This window comes from Schistocerca serialis, chromosome 12 (genome assembly GCF_023864345.2).
Source record: "Schistocerca serialis cubense isolate TAMUIC-IGC-003099 chromosome 12, iqSchSeri2.2, whole genome shotgun sequence".
Taxonomy (NCBI): domain Eukaryota; kingdom Metazoa; phylum Arthropoda; class Insecta; order Orthoptera; family Acrididae; genus Schistocerca; species Schistocerca serialis.
Window position 1 is genome coordinate 45,755,167 of NC_064649.1, and position 21,851 is coordinate 45,777,017.

Below are 21,851 nucleotides of genomic sequence, written 5' to 3' on the forward strand. Positions count from 1 at the left end.
GTGGAAGACTCACTGGACGAAAAATTGTTAGAACTACCTACCTACATACATACATGGGTGAAAAGCAGTTCTGCTGGTCTCAAAAAACTTTATTGTGCGCTTCTGTTCCAAATGACAACTTAAATGAAACCTCACATCTACAGTAATTTCACCAATAAGGCTACAAATAGATTGTAATATTCTGACCTGAGTAACTCTTCAGCAAGTAGAGCTACATAATATGTGCTACTGTTTTTATATGAACACTAACACTAGTCATGTTTACAATAGAAACAATAATTAGGTCCAATACATTTAAAATTGTATGCCTACAGCAAGCAACACTACAACCAGAATGTCCTGCTTGTTGAAAATGAAAATTCATCAAAATACTTGTAGTACACACTGAAATTGCTTACATCCATTCTCTCTTGCTGCAATAATGCTAAAACTCATAGCCAAAGGCAATTGCACATTGTTGTGGGGAACTAGAATAACTAAATAGTATCTGTATTCATTTGAGTTTGTTTCACTAAGATCCAGATTATGTTGTCACAGTGGATATAATAACTTATGTCCCCTTGTTCTCACATTAACTGATTATAGTTTTCAATTTTGGCCAATTGATGTAAGTCTGTCTTGTAACTCCTTCATGTTCATTGTTATTGGCAATAACTTTATTAGCTATTATCATCTTTGATGACAATACAAAACTCGAAGGTTACAAACTCTGTTAGTAAACAAGTCAATGCATTCTGCACCAGCACTTAACTATTAAAACAAAACCTCTTTCAAATTTTGTTTACATTCAGTGCTATTCATTTTGTTGTAAGGCTTGTGTTTAGTATAAATAACCAATAGTGCATCTGTAGGCCTTATCAGTTTCGACATTAAAACTGTACCATGCAGAACAGCATTTCTCTGACCAACTGGAAGTAACGTTTAAGTATTCAGAGCATTTGCCTCAATTTGATCCCATAGATTGCCACTTTACTGATGTGGCCTTTAATAAATTAAAAAGAGCATCTCTCTTGAAATATTTACAAACTGAATACTGTTGAACAACACGTATGTACATTTCGACACAGTTATACAATTGAAAATATTGACAGATGCTCCTAAAATTTCTTTTGCAACCTGAATACTGAAACATGTTCTAGGAACTACCTTAAAATGTTAAAATTCTACAAGAGGCTCTACACTGGAAGACACTCTATTTCATTTTTATATTATTGCAGAAGGGCAGGAGCAAGATAAGGTACTTTCAGGGAACGACCGCCAAGTACAAGTAATTACCAATATCTTGCAGGTTCCAGTACTGACCATGGTCTTATTATCATCCAGTTAGAAACATTCACACAATGTTAATCACAGCAGAAGCACTTCCACTACAATGGTTGTGCCAAGTATGCTCCTAAGCCCTGTTGTTCTCGTTTACTTTTATATGGTTTATATTGTTCATTGATAAACAATGGCATCCTAGCAGACACTGTAGAAATAAACTTGCTTGGACCAAGTTCAATATAACAGATGTTAAATGTTTATTAGTATTTCTGTCACAACAATAGAAGGTAAGTGAGGTTGCTCCACACCAAAATTATAAATTTTTTTACTGCCAACACCAGTTGCTCTGCTCCAAAATGAAACTAAATTGTCACGTCTTCTGTGTGGTCTGCAAGTTCCTTTACGTTGGGAGCAAATGTTTGACTGAATTTTATGAAGCAGTGCTTAATAGACAAGTTTTTTAGAACTTGTTATTTAGTAGAAAGCAAAGAAAAAACTAAAAGTCAATGAAATGAGACTTTTATTTTATGTCACACCAGGAGTCCTCAATACACATTTATGAAAGAAAGTAAGATTACAACTTATAAAAACATGAGCTGTTATCCAAAGCCACTATAAGAAAATGTTGTTTGAGTAGTGACAAGTTAGCAAGAACCAATACCTCATTTCTGCTTCAGAAGAATGTATCTAATAAGAAGAAAAATTTCATACACTCATTTATTACATGGGAAAGTGTGGCTCCTACCAGCTGCCTTATATATTTACACTGTCCACTGGTTGTTTTCAAGGGGGAAACACAAGTCAGGGAGCAATTTTCCATAAGAGGTGAAATTAAAGAGGCACAACATGTTTCGGTGAGGGGGGGGGGAGGCTGGAGAGATGTGTGTTACAAGGTTATGGCAGGCCCAATGTATAATGTTTCTATTTTGATGTAGAGTTCACATAAATAACATGCAATTCAGTATGTATTTCAACTTTGAATACTGTGTGCACATTTGGGAGGTTGTGTGAACTAAATAATTTTTAGATGGGGAACTAACCAGCAACTGCTTTACTGAGCCATGTAAATAATATTTACTGCAGCACTGAGTCCGTGGCTTTACATGTGCAGAAGAAATTAGATTAAAGTTTTTTTAGTATGAATATTGTTACAGGCATGTAAGCAATATGTGTTTAGCTGGAAATTAAATATTTTTACTTGAGAAGAGAACATATTGTTACAGAATGAAAGTATCTTGAAGGTTTATGGAAATATATATTATAATTTGCTCTCTCTCGTGTTGTGACACACGGTGAGTATGTATGCTACACTTTAGTAGTTGCTTCTTTTTGTGTGACACACATCAGGTAGCCGGGAACTAGTGTCAGGATAGTTCCTTCACAATGACAACAAAGTTTCCTTTCTATATGCTGAACAATATTTTTAAATATTGTGATGTGAAGAAATCTTTTGAGTGAGAACAAAGTTTCTCATGACAATATCTTCAGATTTGAGCAAAGCCTCAAGGTTTCAACATTTGCCATGATCAACTTCATGTCAACTGTGAGAGAAGGAAGGTTGCCAATCTTAGATGTTTTGGTAAAATGAAAATCAGATGGGCCAAGGTGTGTACCACAAGCCACCACACTCTCGTGTATGTCTCAGGGTGCAGGGTTTCGGACCATCCAGTTCAGAAGGTAGGTGTTTCAAATACAATGATAGAAAGAGCTGCAATTGTTTGTGATGAGAACCACTTGGATTCCAAAACTAAGGATCAAGTGATATAAAGCTGGGACATCAAGAAATGATACTGAACAATCGGGATAAACTACTTATGGTGCTCCTTCCTCTGCATGGTTCTCCAAATAGCAAAATAGGCATTGTCCTAGGGCCCAAAAGGATAAACAAACTATTATGGACAGAGGGTCTCTGTGATGTGTAGTACACCCTGTAACTACAATGGAGAATCCAGCCAAACCTTTTTCGACTGCTGTGTGGAACACCAAAGGCAGAACAAAATTTAAGAAATTAAAATCTTGACCGCTGTACTTCTACAGGCTGGGTTTCTGTTGTGAAAGAAGCACGAGAAATTAGAATGTGTGAGAATCACTTCAATCAGGCCAGAGGCTATATAATCTTAGTGGTGCATGGAACTGGGTTCTCAAGGCTGAGAAGAGACAGAAAACTGAAGTGAACTGTTTATGTTCCTTTGAAAGATCTAGTGACACTGATAGCACAAAGTAAGGATTACATATGCCAATGAAGGACTATTTAAGACCATGACAGTTGGTCCTCTTGACTAGGGGCACGAGAGAACAAACCACTCCCCACACCACACCACAGAAGAAAGGGAAAAATATTGTGAACTGCCATGCCAGATAGACAAATGTGTAAATTCATTATCTGAACATGCAACAGTTATTGACTAGTAATAAATTTCGACAAAGCCAGTTGTCATTGGTTACAAAACTAACAGAAGTGTCTACATCCATCTCAAACCTTAGAGGAATTCTTGCCTCAGTGAGTAAAAAGTTCAAATGACTGCATTTGGAATTACTTATCTTTAAAGACATATATTGCTCTCTAACTAGGAGTTTTTGTTAGGTCAATACATGCATAGGATGTCATTTTTCATGAGCAACATTGTGTTGATCACTAACTGCGTGAACAAAGAACAGCTCTCAAGCATATTAAACATCAATGACCCACTGCCTACTGGAATAATGAAGGTTTCTTTATGGACCGCATTTTGATCACTTGGGAGAAGCAATCACTAGTTTATAGTGGGCTGTAATGATTTCAAGTGTAATATCTCACTTCACCTCGTACAATTTATAACTTTGGCATTCTGCTGTGATTAGTGCATTGCTTAACAAATCAAAGAAGTAAACAACAGTTAGCCAAGATATGGGACCTCTTTTCCTTTTCTCTTTTTATAATACCTGCCACTCTGTCTGTGTCATGTTAATAGAAACTGACAATCATAGCACCCGCAATGGTTCAATTTTCACTTTCACAAAAAGAAAACCAGACTGTCTGTGGGTTTGGTGTTCAGCAGGAGGCAAAACCTTGTTTATGGTCTGGCTGTGAGACTCAAAAACATTCTAATCCCTGTGCTTACATCACCGGGTTTTGAGAGAACTGTCGGGAGGCGGCAGTGTTCTGCTTGGCAGGTTGCGCAGGTCCTGAAACACACAAAGTGTGGCAAAAATTACTATTGGGATAGTAATGCATTAAGTCACTAGAAACTGCTGTCAGGTAGAACCACTGTACTGAATAACAACCAGAAGCGTTTCTATAAGTATTGCATATGAGTGCAGCTTATGGACACGAGTTCAGAATCTCTTTCTTATGTCAGGAATTTACACTAGATTATAGCGCAACAGCTGTAGGGACCTAGATTAAGTTTGTTCATTGTGGATGTTTATTCAGTGTAAATACAGAAAATTGCAACACACTCATTTCATCCTTTTCAACAGAACAACCAAAGGAAATAGAAAATCTAGCTGAAGAAATTAATAAATTACACCACAAAATTCAATTCACTTCACTTCACTGTAGAAATGAAACACCAGATGACATTAACAAAGCCTTATATAGAAATGCTACAATTACCGGTGTTACCATCCATAACCCTTCTTGCTATCCAGATCAAGATAAAAAAACGTTCTTCAGAAGAATGTTTAAGCATGTGATTAAAGACCCAATGGATACAAGTGAAAGATAAAAAGAAACAAAAATTGTAAAATCAGCTGCCTCCAGTATGAATACAATCCTGATGTAATACATAAATTAAACCAACCAATTTCTGGACAACCACCCCCAAACAGGAAGACCATTTTTGTAATAAGCTGACCTTCCTTATGGAAGATTTAATACCAAATTTCCAACCTCTTCAAGTTGTATTGTAAACGTGTTGCGCTTGGGGCACACGATACTCATTAAAGCCTGTACTATGGTAAGTTAACGGGCTTCACCTTACGAGAAAGGATATTTGTATAGATATTGACCGCGTGTACCTGAATGGAGGCAAATCAGACTTACACCCACTCTGTAATAACAATGATACGTCAAGCAAGTTCGAAATGCCACTACACGTCAGAACGGACAAAAAGCAACACAGAAGATGCTACCAATTTTTTAATCATACAGTCGCCAGCCTAATTAGGCATTAACTGAGTTTCTTTCCTGTACAAGTTGATGTACATTCATGCAAAACAACACGTAGTAACACTGCATAATATAGTGAATTTTAGAACCAGAAAAATCTATTGAACTGATAATTTCACTTTCTGTACTTATAGTGTACTGTTATGTATGTATGGATTATCCATATAATATTTACTACAAAATTTCGTACTGTCTATTGATCTGATTAAAATCAGGCATAGGTTACCCTAGAAATAGCAATTTCGAGCCACAAACAAAATGTCAATTTTAATAAAGATAAAACACTGATAAATTTTTGGCTTTTATATTGACTTTAACTTTTGCTGGTCAAATCAATTTAGAACACTTCAGAATTCAAATGAATAAAAATAAGAAAAGGGGTGGGGGGCCTTGAAACTGTTATGATCACTGTATTAAACAAAAATTAATTACTGACACCATTATGCGCTCAAGATTTCCAATATATGAGTTACTACTCTTTTCATCTTATTTCCTACTCATTTAAATACCTTTATATCTGTCTCGAAATAATAAAACTTCATTACTAAATCAATATTAAAGTTATCTTCCAACTTTGTCACACCTTCGTTGTTCATTAACAAAACAATTCTTTAAACACCATTCTAACATAGTTAGGTCTGCAGGTAATTATTATTAACACAAACTTTAATTTTTCATCTCGGGACACTCGGATTGCACAACATTTGGAAAGTACCCTGTCTAGGTTAGTTGTGAGGATAATTAAATGATAGGAAAGTTCTGGTAAAATTTAAGTTGTTATTGAACAGTATGGAACAAAAGTAACACTGGTCCATACCAATGCAGTACTAAAAGTTTCAACCTGTTTGTATCGGTGTGGCGGTTGGCGGGCGGCGAGGCACAGAGCACACATACAACCACAGCTATGGCTCTTGATGTATCGGCACTTTATTTCTTCATAGCGTCACAGTACTTTTCCATTTAGAGCCTCCACCAGCTTCAACTGTCCCCTACTGACATGCAGTGTCCATGGATTCAAGAGGATGTCTCCATGCCTGTACGTGTCCATCTGTGCGACAGTTTGAAGTGAGACTCGTCCAACCAGGCAACATGTTTCCAGTCATCAACAGTCCAATATTGGTGTTGATGGCCCCAGGTGAATCATAAAGCTTTGTGTCATGCAGTCATCAAGGGTACACAAGTGGACCTTCAGCTACAAATGTTCATATCGATGATGGTTCACACTCTGACACTTGTTGATGGCCCAACATTTAAAGATTTGCAGAAGGGTGGCACTTCTGTCACTTTGAACGATTCTCTTCAGTTGTTGATCCTGTTTTTGCAGGATCTTTTTTTGGCTGCAACAATGTCGGAGATCTGATGTTTTACCAGATTCCTGATATTCACTGTATGCTCATACGGGAAAATAACCACTTCATTGTTAACTGTGAGATGCTTTGTCCCATTGCTCATACACCCACTATAACACCACATTTAAATTCACGTAAATCTTGATAAGATGCCATTGTAGCAGCACTAACCAATCTAACATCTGTGCCAGACACTTGTTGTCTTATATAGGCATTGCCAACTGCAGTGTCATATTCAGTATGTTTACATATCCCTGTATTTGAATATGCATGATTGTGCCAGTTTTGTTGGCAATTCACAGTATATACATATCCTGTGAGAAGATAATGGTATCTTACCAACTGCCGGCACAACCACTCCACATACTGTGATGGAAGAGGTACAAGATAGTGAATGTGTTGTGTTGTTGGTATTCTGGGACCATTTTGTCCTCAGAAAAAAAACCGTTACTTTGATATGCTCTGGCTGACTCCTGAGACACAGTCTTTTTCCAGTAATATGGTGCACTGCCACATTGGGCTCAAACTGTTGCAGACGAGGTGTTACGAGGTATGCTGTATTGGCAGGGGTGGTCCTATTCCCTGGTGTTCTAGGCCACCAGGCATTAGAAAGATGGGCTTGTTTCTATCAGCATACACCAAGGACAGAGTCTACCAAGCAGCTGTCAACCACATCAAAAAGTTAATGAACAAAATCATTTCTGCCCTTGCCACAGGTGATGCAGACATAATGTGCTGAATGTGGATAGATCCTGATAACAGACTGGAATTGTGTGCACCAGTGGTGGTGGGCACAATGTTGAAATTGATTAACCTGCATAAAATCTTTGTGACACTATATCACATAAGCCAAACATGGTGTGAATACCTTAGGTCTAATTAGTTTGGATGCTGTAACTTTTGAGACACTCTGTATATCCTCTGCCCATTGCAGGTTAAAAACCTTATTGTGCTGTCAGAGGCCTTGATATGTTCTCAGAAAGAGGCACCACACATCTCAAGTCACCTACTGTCCAGTTTATGTGGTATTTGCTCCACTGACAACATGTACATTTTTATGTCTCAGTAGTCTTCTGCAAGGGACTCATTGCATGCAACTTGCCATCACAGTATTTGGCTGAAAACTAGTAGACATGGGTCTGCAGTGATCCCTGTTGTGTTTGAGACTGACTGTCAATGGAAACTTATAACGTTCATCTCTATGACTAACTACGAGTTAGGATCTTAATGAGGCCACTTTTATTATTATGTGGTACAACATTCCTTGTAGACAAGCTGGATAGTCTTCACTGATGCACCAACAAATTGGGCAACTTAATTCGTTGGCACATCCAAAGACAATAGCTCTAATCTGTGGTTTCAATCCATTGTACTACACTGATTCCTTATAATCGACTGGCACATACACACCTCTTCAATGATGTGGCTTATGTCAGCAGTGAAGGCTCAGGTAACTGGCAGGTATCAGTTCCACTCCATCTACAGCATTTCAAAGGGGCCTGTATGCTCTTTTAAGATGGTGAACTTATAAGGCTGTTTACACAATTTTTTAAGTACACTCTAAGGAAAGAAGAAAGTTTCATCACACAGGAATTATCCAAAGGGTTGAAACGAGTAGATGTGATGTTCATGTGCAGAGAAACAAATGATTACAATTTCAGAACACTTGGATGAGTTATTCAACAGGAAGAGCATCACAAACTGAGGGAGTCTTTAATGCATCGACAACCTGCAGCCCATACGCAAGCAGTAATTCAGTTTGATATTGGTTGATACAGTTGTTGGATGTGCTCCTGGGGGATGTCATGCCAAATTCTGTCTAAATTGTGGACTGGAGCACTGAAATCCCAATATGTTTGGAGGGCCCTGCCCATGGCACTCCATTCTCAATTGGGCACGGCAGGTCTCGGAAAGCATAAAGACTAGCAGTAGAAGCTCTTCTCATATGCAGGTAGGCATATGACTGAAATATTAACTCAATGTCGTCTGCAATGAAGGGCAATTAAACGGGGTGTAGCACATTGTTGACATAGTACTGTGGATGAAAACTGAAGGGATCTTGCTACAAAACTAATGGCACCACAGACGATTGCACTTGATTATCGGGTCATCTCCAGGAACTTCTTTCGACTGGAATTTCAATGACGGGAGTGGACTGAACTGAGACCAATGGCCAGCAAAGACATGATACCAACCTGACTATTGCCTGATAACCAGGAGTGATTGACTGGGATTCCATTTGTATTTTGTAGAAGGACCTCTTTTTGATTTTCATCTGTGGCTTTCTTACAGCATACAACAATGTTCTAAGTACCATTACGTTGCCTTTCATAGCAAGCCATCCTTGTGAGGAGTGGCGCCTTATATTGCCCCGGTGTATCGGGAGAGTGACTCACGCCTGTACAGTGACAGTTCAGTCGAGTACGTAGTTCTAATTTTCACCCACCAGAGTCAGGTAGTGCACAGACTTTCAAGAGAATGTTTTTGGGAATTTTTCCGTTTATTTCTTGGTGGCTCTTTTGTTTCTTTATGTTTGTACTGTTTTGTATAAGCTTATAGCAATGTGAATGAGGTCTATAGTAAATATGTAGATCATTGTTCTGCTGATGTACACTGTACAGTGGGGAGTTTAGTATCATAATATGTTAAGTAAGTTTATGCTGAAAGGAAAGCCAGTTCAAGTGCAAATGAAAATGGTTCATACTTTGTTAATAATGTAAAGTATCACAATGTTTAGTATTTATTTTGGGAAAGTCATGAAAAGCGTGGACTAATGTGGGAGAATAATATTTTTTTATTGGCCATAAAGAAAACTGGTACTTTCTGATTGGTCATAGTATTCTTCGTGCATCTTTTCTCTTGGATATATAGAAAGCTTACAGCAGTTTAAGGATTCAGAGCCCTGCCTTCAAATGGTATGGTCACATGTAGTATGAGATGCAAAGGAAGTTACAGTTTGCCAGTTTTTAAATGTGTAGCACAAATATTCTGGTGTGTTTTTTAGAAAGTTGTTTTCTAAGTAACTTTGCGTAAGAGAAAACACAGTAATTCCACGTGGCAGATTGGTGACTAAAATCGTGAGTGCATTGCACACTGATAATCTTAAATGGAAATGCTTGCCATACTATTAAGGACAATCCATGCTTAGTAGCTCTTCAGATTTCGGGAAATATGTCAACATAAACTTGCTAACATAAATGAAAGGATCTGTGCATGACAATGTTAAGATTAGCACGGGCTTGGCAGTGAACGTCTACATTATCAGTGTTCAGAATTTACAAAAGGTTTTCTAGTATTTCCATATTTCATTCAAAATTAAGATTTTTTCCTGATACTGAAAATAGTTAAATTGTATGCAGCCTGATGCGAGTTGCAGTACATTAGGTCTCTGCTCGGATTTCCTGCCGGCGAACTGCTGCAACCAGTTGACAGGTAGGTGCTGGTACAAAGGATCTGCGCCACCAAACTTGGCTTACATTTCAGCAATATAATGCCAGCATGTGCATGGTAAGAATTTCTAGAGCTTCTTTCATGCTTTCCAAACTCTACCTTGGCCAGCAAGGTCACTGAATTTCTTTCCAACTGAGAATGTTTGGAGCATTATGGGCTGGAGCCTCCAACTAGCTGGGGATTTTCACAATATACTACACCAACTGGACAGAATTTGCCACAATATCCCTCAGGAGAACTCTGTCAATCAATACCAAGCTGAATAATTGCTTGCATAAAAGCTGGAGGTGGAACAATGTGTTATTGACTTGCTCAATTTGTGAAGCTCTTTCTGTGGAATAAATAATCCAGTTTTTCTGAGAACATAATGATTTGTTTGTTGGTACTTGTACATCACTCCTACTGGTTTCCATCCCATTCAGAAAATTCCTTTGTAGGGCCTTCTTTATGTCTTAGAGTGTACAAAATGCATCTGAACATTTGATGAATTGTCTCGGAAAGAAACAAGAGTTATAAACAAAATGTTTTTACCGGCCTTCAGAGTAATCACTATTACCTACAACAGACTTCTGACTTCAGTTGTCAAGCTGTAGGAAAATGGCCAGCCAACACTTCTCGTGGAATCACTTAAAGCACCATGGGCACACCATGCTGGATGTCTGCATCATTGCCGGAGATGATACCTGATGTTATCAGTACTATCCACAGACCTTGCAGCAGGTAGAAATTCATCATGGATCAAGCCATTTCCATCAAAAATTGTGATTGATATGTCTTAATCCCAGAGTTTTTTATCAAACTTCTTTTGGGAGGCAGGGAAGATGATGAACACTGTTGCTTGATCCGTGGATTGTACTGGTGGCTCCGCCTCTCACCTATAATAGCGCAGATATCCAACAATGCATGACAACTGTGTGTTCAGTGACTACACAAGAATTGTTTGCAGACAGATTCCAATAGCTTTACAACAAATGTCAGAAGTGTTTTGTAGCTAATGGGGATTACTTTGTAACTTATGTTCCATTCATTTTCTGAGACCATTCACCAAACTTTCCAGATACACCTTGTACAAGAAGCAATAGACACATTGTTCGCTTACATATACCATCAAGTAACATGTGTATGAAGATAGGTCACATTTTGTCCAAAGAATGTGCTGCTGAGAACTGGACAGGCATGTAGAACAGGTTGGACATGGGTTAGCTTTGAGGTAACAGTCATTGTTGTCCCCCGGTATTGGCATATTAGTTGGGAGAGAATAGTCCCATGTGAGAAGGCTTGATGAAAGAGCATGTAAAAGGCACATTATAAAATATGTGAGGAGGGGAGGCAAATAACCTAGAGTAGCACCTATCGACCCACTTCACTGAGTGGTCAGCACATCTGACTGCCATGTCACACATTCTCTATGCTCAGGGTGTGGGTGATAAGGACAACATATCATCGATTCATCATCGCCAGCATGAAAGTAACCCACCATGGGGTCAACAGAAAAGACCTGCACCTTACCCAGCAAGTGACTCCTAGGTATCAATGTCCATATGATCACTTCATTCCACCTAGAGCAGTAGAAAGGGAAACGTACCAAAGAGGGAGCAATAGCCAAGTATGCTAAATGTGATGGGCTATAAACAAGGATATTTTTTCAAAATTTAAAAGCTTTTGTCCAGATTGGTCACAAAAGTCTGAACATTATGGCCTTTGCTCAGAAACATACAGTGATCAGAAGTCCAAAGTAGCAACTGGAATGATATCTTATCAGTGTACATCAGATATGAGGCTCCTCTGAGATTGTTTATGGAGGTTTTTCATTTTCTCCTACATAAAGGGTGAAATGAACTCCGCCGACAAAATTCTGTTGGTGGTTCAAGGATGTTTTATGAGTATTTTGGTACAATGGACCCTTGGTCTCCTGTGGCTCACTGTGGAGTAATAATGTAATTATGATTTATTTAGTTTGCTACCTTCATTTCTTCTGAAAATACACTGTCCAGACACGTTAATGTGACTACCCGTCAAAACCTCGAATAACCTCTTCTCGCGGTGCACACCATTGCGAGACATGCAGGAAGAGATTAAATGAAATGATCATATGGCATTAATGACTGGCAGACCCCATCTGGGCTTGATCAGTTGCCTACTGCAATTCTTTTCGTTTTATGCTGCTTTTGAGACTTGCTTGTTGATAACAAGAACAACACAACGCGCACTTTCAGAGGAGACAAAAATCCTGTATCCAGCTGGGAATCAAACTGGGGCCCCCTCACGTGGCTGTGAGGTTCTGTTCTAACAGGGGTGTGGAGCCATACTGATTTCATTGCCAATTCAAGCTGTTCTAGGTTTTTCATGTGAGGATCCACGGGGAATACAGCCTGGCAGAGGGGTTCCCACAGATTCTCAATTGGTTTACATCCGATGACTTCAGTGGCTAGGGGCATATGATAAACTACTCCTGTTGCTGTTTGAACCACACATGTACACTGCAAGCTGTGTTACATTGTACTGCTGGTAAATGTCACTATGCTGAATAAAAACAAACTGTGTGTATGGGTGAACACGGCTCTCGAGGACAGATGGATACATCTGTTGATCCATTGTGCCTCCCACAATAGCATCAACACCCAGGGAATGCCACAGACCCCCTCCCCTGGTGTGCCCCCTTCTGACAGTGGTTGCAGTGTGTTTTGCTTTCAGACATTTAACAATGTGCACGACAATGGCCATCTGTCATTTGAAAAGGCTCTCGGTTCATCTGGGTGGTCAGTTGTTCAACAGCTGCATGTCTCTGCAGCTGACATTTACCCCTGTCATCTACGGCCCACGACTGCAGCACAGTTGCCTTGGCACCGATTCTGAATAGCGCCATTTTGCTGAGCACAGTATACTTTAACCACACTGACATGCGAACAGTTTACAGACTTAGTCTTTCCAAAATGCTTCCACCCTTTCCCCAAAAGCCAATGACCATGCACATATTGACATCATCTTGTCTCCTACTTACAATGACAACTGCACTATTTTCTGTGGCTCCCAACATGCTTTATATACCGTTCACTGCTAGTTGTGCCGTCTGTCATCTCTGAGTGGTTACTATATGTCGATTTTGGTAACATTAATGTGATGGACCAGACCGTGTATCTACACAATAAAGAAAAAACCCAGTGTAGCATACCAACTGTATTCCATCACAAAATATGCAAGTTTTTTTCCACAGAAACTGAAAATTTCTAAAGTCGTTCCCCTGCTGAAAAAGAGTGATAAGTTTAAAACAGGAAACTATAGACCTGTCTCACTTCTCCCAACGTTCTCTGAGGTTTTAGTGATACTAATGAAATATAGAGTCACACATTATCTTAATTGTGGAATGTGATAAACAGTAATCAGCACGGATTTCTAGCTGGGAGAAGTACCAAAACACCTTTACTGGAATACACAAAAGACATAATTAGTAAATTTGGAGAGGGAGAAAGTGTTGTCGGGATAAATCTAGATCTGTCAAAAGCCTTTGACACTGTTGACCACAGCATACTTTTGGAAAAGCTTGAAGCTATAGGTATCAGAGGACTGGAAAAAAAAGTGGCATGAGTCTTATCTGGAAAGAGGATGCAGGTGGTTGAAATTACAGCACCAAAATATTACACTAAGATCAGATCCAAAGAAGTGTATTAGGCGCCTTGCTGTTCCCCATTTACATTAATTTTATTCGGGTGTCAGAGAGAAAAGCTAGAATCGTGTTATTTGCTGATGATACTAGTTTAATTGTTTGTTATATGAAGCAGTCATTGCACAGTACTGTGGACTATCTCCTACAAGATACCCAAAAATGGCTAAGTGCAAACAAGCTAACACTGAATGCAAAAAAAAAAAACTAATTATGTGCAGTATGGAAGAATAAGTGAACATCCCACTATGTAGGGAAACAACCTGAAAGAGTACAGTGTGCAAAATTTCTGGGTTTGCACATTGATGAGAAGATAAACTGGAAGGACCATGTGGTGAGCTTAGCACTAAAACTAAATTCAGCATGTTTTTACTTAGAATAATTGCAAGAGTTTGTAGTAATGGCTGTACCAGATTAGTGTATTTTGGCTATTTTCAGTCAATTGCGGCCTATGGGACACTATCCTGGGGAAAAACAAATTGTAGTCTAAATGAGAATTTCAAATTACAAAAACGTGCTATTTAGATAATGACCCAGAGCCCACATCAAACACGTTGTAGGTTCCCTTTTTAAAGCATTGAAAATTTTAGCAATTCCATCATTATACATTCTGAAATGTCTGTTGGTGATCAAAAGAACTCAGGACAAAATGAAAACCAGTACCGATTACCATACACGGCAATGTACAGATCTCCCCTTACAAGCTGTAACAAGGACCCAAAGTCAGAAACATGTATGTAATCAAGGCATCAAACTTTTTAATGCACTACCAAAACATATCAAAGAGCTGGAAAATTAGGATAAATTTAAAACTGTTATAAAGAGCCACATGCTTGACAAATGTTATTACAGCATAGGTGAATAGCTCTGCGCAACTGTATAAGGATTTAATTTCATGTGACAAATGAAATTTCATCAAGGAATATGCCTGTCCAGCACATAATCCCTTGTGTTATAAAAACAGTTAATTGTTGTATATTGTATTAAACATAAGATAGATTCATATTAACACTGCACAAATGTGATCATTGGGCTGTTGCTGTGGTCTTCAGTCCTGAGACTGGTTTGATGCTACTCTATCCTGTGCAAGCTTCTTCATCTCCCAGTACCTACTGCAACCTACATCCTTATGAATCTGCTTAGTGTATTCATCTCTTGGTCTCCCTCCAATACTAAATTGGTGATGCCTCAGAACATGTCCTACCAAACGAACCCTTCTTCTAGTCAAGTTGTGCCACAAATTTCTCTTCTCCCCAATCCTATTCAATACATCCTCATTAGTTATGTGATCTACCCATCATATCTTCAGCATTCTTCTGTACTACCACATTTCAAAAGCTTCTATTCTCTTGTTATCCAAACTATTTATCATCCATGTTTCATTTCCATACAGGGCTACACTCCTTACAAATACTTTCAGAAACGACTTCCTGACACTTAAATCTATACTCCATGTTAACAAATTTGTCTTCTTCAGAAACACTTTCCTTGCCATTGCCAGTCTACATTTTATATCCCCTCTACTTTGACCACCACCAGTTGCTTTTGCTCCCCAAATAGCAAAACTCCTTTACTACTTTAAGTGTCTCATTTCCTAATCTAATTCCCTCAGCATCACCCAACTTAATTCGAATACATTCCAATATCCTCGTTTTGCTTTTGTTGATGTTCATCTTATTTCCTCCTTTCAAGACACTGTCCATTTCATTCAACTGCTCTTCCAGGTCTTTTGCTGTCTCTGACAGAACTACAATGTCATCGGCAAACCTCAAACGTTTTATTTCTTCTCCATGGATTTTAACACCTACTCTGAACTTTTCTTTTGTTTCCTTTACTGCTTGCTCAATATACAGATTGAATAACTTTGAAGAGAGGCTACAACCCTGTCTAGCTCCCTTCCCAACCACTGCTTCCCTTTCATGTCCCTCGACTCTTACAACTGCCATCTGGTTTCTGTACAAATTGTAAATAGACACCTTTAGAATTTGAAAGAGAGTATTCCAGTCAACATTGTCAAAAGCTTTCCCTAAGTCTACAAATGCCAGAAATGTAGGTTTGCCTTTCCTTAATATAGCTTCTAAGATAAGTCGTAGGGTCAGTATAGCCTCACGTGTTCCAATATTTCTACGGAATCCAAACTGATCTACCCCGAGGTCGGCTTCTACTAGTTTTTCCATTCATCTGTAAAGAATTTGCGTTAGTATTTTGCAGCCATGACTTATTAAACTGATAGTTCGGTAATTTTCACATCTGTCAACACCTGCTTTCTTTGGGATTGGAATTATTATATTCTTCTTGAAGTCCGAGGGTATTTCTCCTGTCTCATACATCTTGCTCACGAGATGGTAGAGTTTTGTTGGGACTGGCTCTCCCAAGGCTGTCAGTAGTTCTAATGGAATGTTGTCTACTCCGGGGGCCTTGTTTTGACGCAGGTCTTTCACTGCTCTGTCAAACTCTTGACACAGTATCATATCCCCCATTTCATCTTCATCTACATCCTCTTCCATTTCCGTAATATTGTCCTCAAGTACATCGCCCTTGTATAGACCCTCTATATACTCCTTCCACCTTTCTGCTTTCCCCTCTTTGCTTACAACTGGGTTTCCATCTGAGCTCTTGATATTCATACAAGTGGTTCTCTTTAATTTTCCTGTAGGCAGTATCCATCTTACCCATGGGGATATGCGCCTCTACATCCTTACATTTGTCCTCTAGCCATCCCTGCTTAGTCATTTTGCACTTCCTGTCGATCTCATTTTTGAGATATTTGTATTCCATTTTGCCTGCTTCATTTACTGCATTTTTGTATTTTCTCCTTTCATCAATTAGGTTCAATATTTCTTCTGTTACCCAAGGATTTCTAGCAGCCCTCATCTTTTTACCTACTTTATCCTCTGCTGCCTTCACTATTTCATCCCTCAAAGCTACGCATTCTTCTTCTACTGTATTTCCTTCCCCATTCCTGTCAATTGTTCCCTTATGCTCTCCATGAAACCCAGTACAACCTCTGGTTTAGTCAGTTTATCCAGGTCCCATCTTCTTAAATTCCCACCTTTTTGAAGTTTCTTCAGTTTTAATCTACAATTCATAACCAATAGACTGTGGTCAGAGTCCACGTCTGCCCCTGGAAATGTCTTACAATTTAAAACCTTGTTCCTACATCTTTGTCTTACCATTATATAATCTATCTGAAACCTGTCAGTACCTCCAGGCTTCTTCCATGTATACAACCTTCTTTTATGATTCTTGAACCAAGTGTTAGCTATGATGAAGTTACGCTCTGTGCAAAATTCTACCAGACGGCTGCTTCTTTCATTTCTTCCCCCCAATCCATATTCACCTACTACATTTCCTTCTCTCCCTTTTCCTACTACCGAATTCCAGTCACCCATGACTATTACGTTTTCGTCTCCCTTCACTACCTGAATAATTTCTTTTATCTCATCATACATTTCTTCAATTTCTTCGTCATCTGCATAGCTAGTTGGCATATAAACTTGTACTACTGTAGTAGGTGTGGGCTTTGTGTCTACCTTGGCCACAATGATGCGTTCACTATGCTGTTTGTAGTAGCTTACCCCCTCTCCTAATGTTTTATTCATTATTAAGCCTACTCCGACGTTACCCCTATTTGATTTTGTATTTATAACCCTGTATTCGCCTGACCAAAAGTCTTGTTCCTCCTGCCGTCGAACTTCACTAATTCCCTCTATATCTAACTATAACCTATCCATTTCCCTTTTTAAATTTTCTAACCTCCCTACTCGATTAAGGGATCTGACATTCCACGCTCCAATCCGTAGAATGTCAGTTTTCTTTCTCCTGATAATGACGACTTCCTGAGTAGTCCCCACCCGGAGATCCGAATGGGGGACCATTTTACCTCCGGAATATTTTACCCAAGAGAACGCCATCATCATTTAACCACACAGTAAAGCTGCATGCCCCTCACTTTCAGCCGTTCGCAGTACCAGCACAGCAAGGCCGTTTTGGTTACTATTACAAGGCCAGATCAGTCAATCATCCAGACTGTTGCCCCTGAAACTACTGAAAAGGCTGCTGCCCCTCTTCAGGAACCACACGCTTGGCTGGCCTCTCAACAGATACCCCTCCGTTGTTGTTGCACCTACGGTATCGCTGAGGCACGCAAGCCTCCCCACCAACGGCAAGGTCCATGGTTCATTGGGATTATGATAAATAAAAGTTGTAGCTGCGAGTGGATGAGTGTGTTATGCATAGCAAGGCAAAACACAGACAACTGAGCGCGGTATAACAAGAGCCAACGCTGCAGAACACTACTGGAACAGAAACCTTTCATGATTTGCCACTATGGAAGTGTTAAGTGTACGTGAGCTAAAGTCCTAAACAAACATAGTGTGGATGTGTAAGCCCTCAGCCTTCGTGCACTAAATTCTTCTCGTATCAGTATCACAGCCTTCGCCATGGGCGTAATTGTGGAATGCAGTAAGGGGTTGGCTGTTCGACCACAAGAAACGGCAGCCTGCCCTGAGTTACAAGGGGGCTGCCCGCTTGCTGGCGGAAATTCACGGCGATCATCAGCTGCACTGTTTTGCTGCTTTACCTACAACTCAGTCTATTGTGGTCGTGACATTTCTTATACCTACTAAATGTTGCAACAATGTATTTGTATGATTTCAGCTGCTACAACTGCGACTCTTTGGCATCACGGTAATAGGGTACGGCATTGTTTCGCTTGTTTAAGTCCACAGTTTTATTTTTCGCTATCGATTTGTTGTAGTACCCTAGAACATATTCTGAGGTCAAACAGAATGACCTCAACGCCAGCCAGCATGCATTTCGAGAATACAGATCATGCAAATCCCAATTCACTTAATAAGCACAGTTGTGCTTGTGAGTGAAATGCGTTTCGGAAATCAGTAAACACCGTTTTCCCCCGTCTGCCTTGATCCGTGGCTTTCAGACTGTCGTTCGAATCGGGTTGCACGTAATCGATGTTTTCGGAATCCGTGCTGCTTAGCAGGGGGGAAGTCATTCAGTCTGAGATACCTCGTTACGCCTGAGTTCAGAATTATAAATGTTCTGCTTGCACCAAGATTTCGTGCCACCGTGAAGAGCAGCCTAGACTTCAGGGCGGCTCTAATGCCACTCTTGATTCCTTGTGGATGGCTTGGAAGTTAATGCTGATAATCTCTGAGAACTGTACAAAGTCGAATGTGTGCATACAAGGTGCGCTGATAAAAAGTCAAACATTTATGAACTGTCGGCTGCTACTTGGATAATCAGCACGTGGTGATTACCGACGCAAAAGGTAACACAGAGTTTGACAGTAGGCGTACAAAAAAATATCTCGTGACCAAAGACGTAAGCGTAGCTATGGCGATTAACGCGTTAAAAGTTTACACAAGTACAGATGGAAATTGTGCTCGAATATGTGATACAAATAAAGCAATATAATGAGTTTCTGATGCGAGTTGGGCGTTTTACTGCCCTGTAACTAGCAACACCAATTAAAATAAATCCTCCTCCCTCCCCCCCCCCCCCACCCCCATAAGCATAAAAAAGCAAATGTCGGGCTTAGTAGTCTAGCGATAATGAGCGTGCAGGAATAGTAGAAGTCGCGAGTTCGAATCTCGGTGCCTTTCTTTTTTGTATTTTTAAGAGTAGTGTGCCATGTTTTTGTCTAAATATACCACTTAATCTTTTATAACTGGAGCTACCATATGCTCTCAACCTAATAATGCTTTTTCTCTTTCTTCGATTCCGCTCCTCAATCGGAAAAAAAAACGGAAGGCTTGTTTTTCGTCTGTCTGTTGCAGATCCTTTGCTTCAGGAACGGGGAGATGTATCAAGTTGAAATTTTTGTCACATACTGAGGTTGCGTTCCCTTGACGGTGTAAAGCATACAGACCTAGAGCGCATTTTCTGTTGACCTACACTTACCATAATTGGCAAGAAGCAAGGTTTTATGGTACACGTAAAGGAAAAGTCCGGAAACTGATAATTTGTAATTATATCAAACGAAAATTGTTATCGAACTTGAAATTACAACATCAGTAGTTATGCGTTCATGTTGGCTGGGTCGCAATACTAAACGTCAAATATTGCGCAAGGAATGGCTGTATTGCGTTTGGGAATTTAGCCGTCACCAGATATCCAGATGCGATTACTGCATGTGCATAAGTGGTTCAAAGTTGCACGTGAAGCAAAAATACACAGTCAGCCTCAGTTCAGAATTACTAATTACTTTAGTAATAATACTTAAATATCTTCAACATTTTGCGGCCCTGTCAACAACTGTATAAATATCAATTTTAATAAAGAACAGCCTCCGTTGCACCGTTTATATAGAATTTACCTACGTTTCAGTCGGGATAACCCATCCTTCTTCAGAATAACATTATCTACTGTTTGTCCATGGTGGGCATCGTCAAGTTAAAAGTACAAATTCACAAATTATCGTCAGACTGTAAAACTTACGGTACCTGGCACTGCCTCGGCCCCACGCGATGCGGCAGCCACGTGTGCTGTACTGGAACTCCACTATGGACAAACAGTAGGCACTGTTATTCTGCAGAAGGTTGGCTTATCCCGTCTGAAACCTGCGTAAAGTCTAGGTAAGCGGTGCAACTGAGGCTGTTCATTACCAAAATAAAAATAATAATACTGGTCACCTGCTTCCTGCATGACTTTGTCACATTTATACTATTAAAATGAAAACATTCTCGAAAATCTCGTAATCCCTGGGATCGGTCTCTTGCCAGGACCAATGTCGATAACATGTGAAAATAATCGAGATTCTCTATTCCCGGAACGTATGAACTGTCTACATACATAATTAAGTTTGCACAACATCCTCACTGAGCGAGTCCATTTTTTCGTTTTTTTTTGTGTTATGCTATGTACCTTTTTTCCCTTTCGAAAATGTGTCTGAATGGCGCGTAAGATTTTGCAGTTCATGGATGACTGACATGCAATGATTCAAACCCATTACATTCTTATACCTTATCTTAATAACAATGCTGCAATGAGACTGAAAATTGAAACTTATTACAAGGTTGCCACAACTTTTCCCCAAGTGAAATTCCGTTTTTTCCAGACAAGTTTTAGCATTTTTCCCTGACAAATTTTGAGGTATCAAGTCTAGGTGCAGACCTAAGTTGTAAAAAAAAAAAAAAAAAAAAAAAAAAAAAAAAAAAAAAAAAAAAAAAAATGTAATGTAATGACTTCTGTATTTCTGAACGTGTGAACAAAAATCTTAAGTACTTAACATCAAAATGTTGTGTAATGAACTGCTTTTAGAAGGAGAAAGGAAACTCAATGGTAGATACGTTTCATTAACATCACTGATTTTATTTTCATAAAGCGAAACACATTTGGTGACAAAAATATGCATTTTCTTGGAGTTGCGAGACACATTCCTGAAAGCAGTGAAGGTATTTAAAATAACCTCAGAAAAAAGTAGGCCTCTTGAAAGAAATGTACAAGGTGGGGAAGAGATGTGTCAACCAACACTGTAGGTGACTGCAAATAAAATGTTGCTTCTACTATGTTCGTAATTGTCGGTTATTACTCACTGCGTTATGTCTATGTGATTTTTTCCTTTCATAGTGTACAAACTGCCAGCGATTGTCACAATTTTTTTTCTTAGCGTCCATACTTTCAAATATATAAACTACACTACTGGCCATTAAAACTGCTACACCACGAAGATGACGTGCTACAGATGCGAAATTTAACCGACAAGAAGAAGATGCTGTGATATGCAAATGATTAGCTTTTCAAAGGTTGGCGCCGGTAGCGACACCTACAACGTGCTGACATGAGGGAAGTTTCCAACCGATTTCTCATACACAAACACCAGTTGGCCGGCGTTGCCTGGTGAAACGTTGTTGTGATGCCTCGTGTAACGAGGAGAAATGCGTACCATCACGTTTCCGACTTTGATAAAGGTCGGATTGTAGCCTATCGCGATTACGGTTTATCGTATCGCGACATT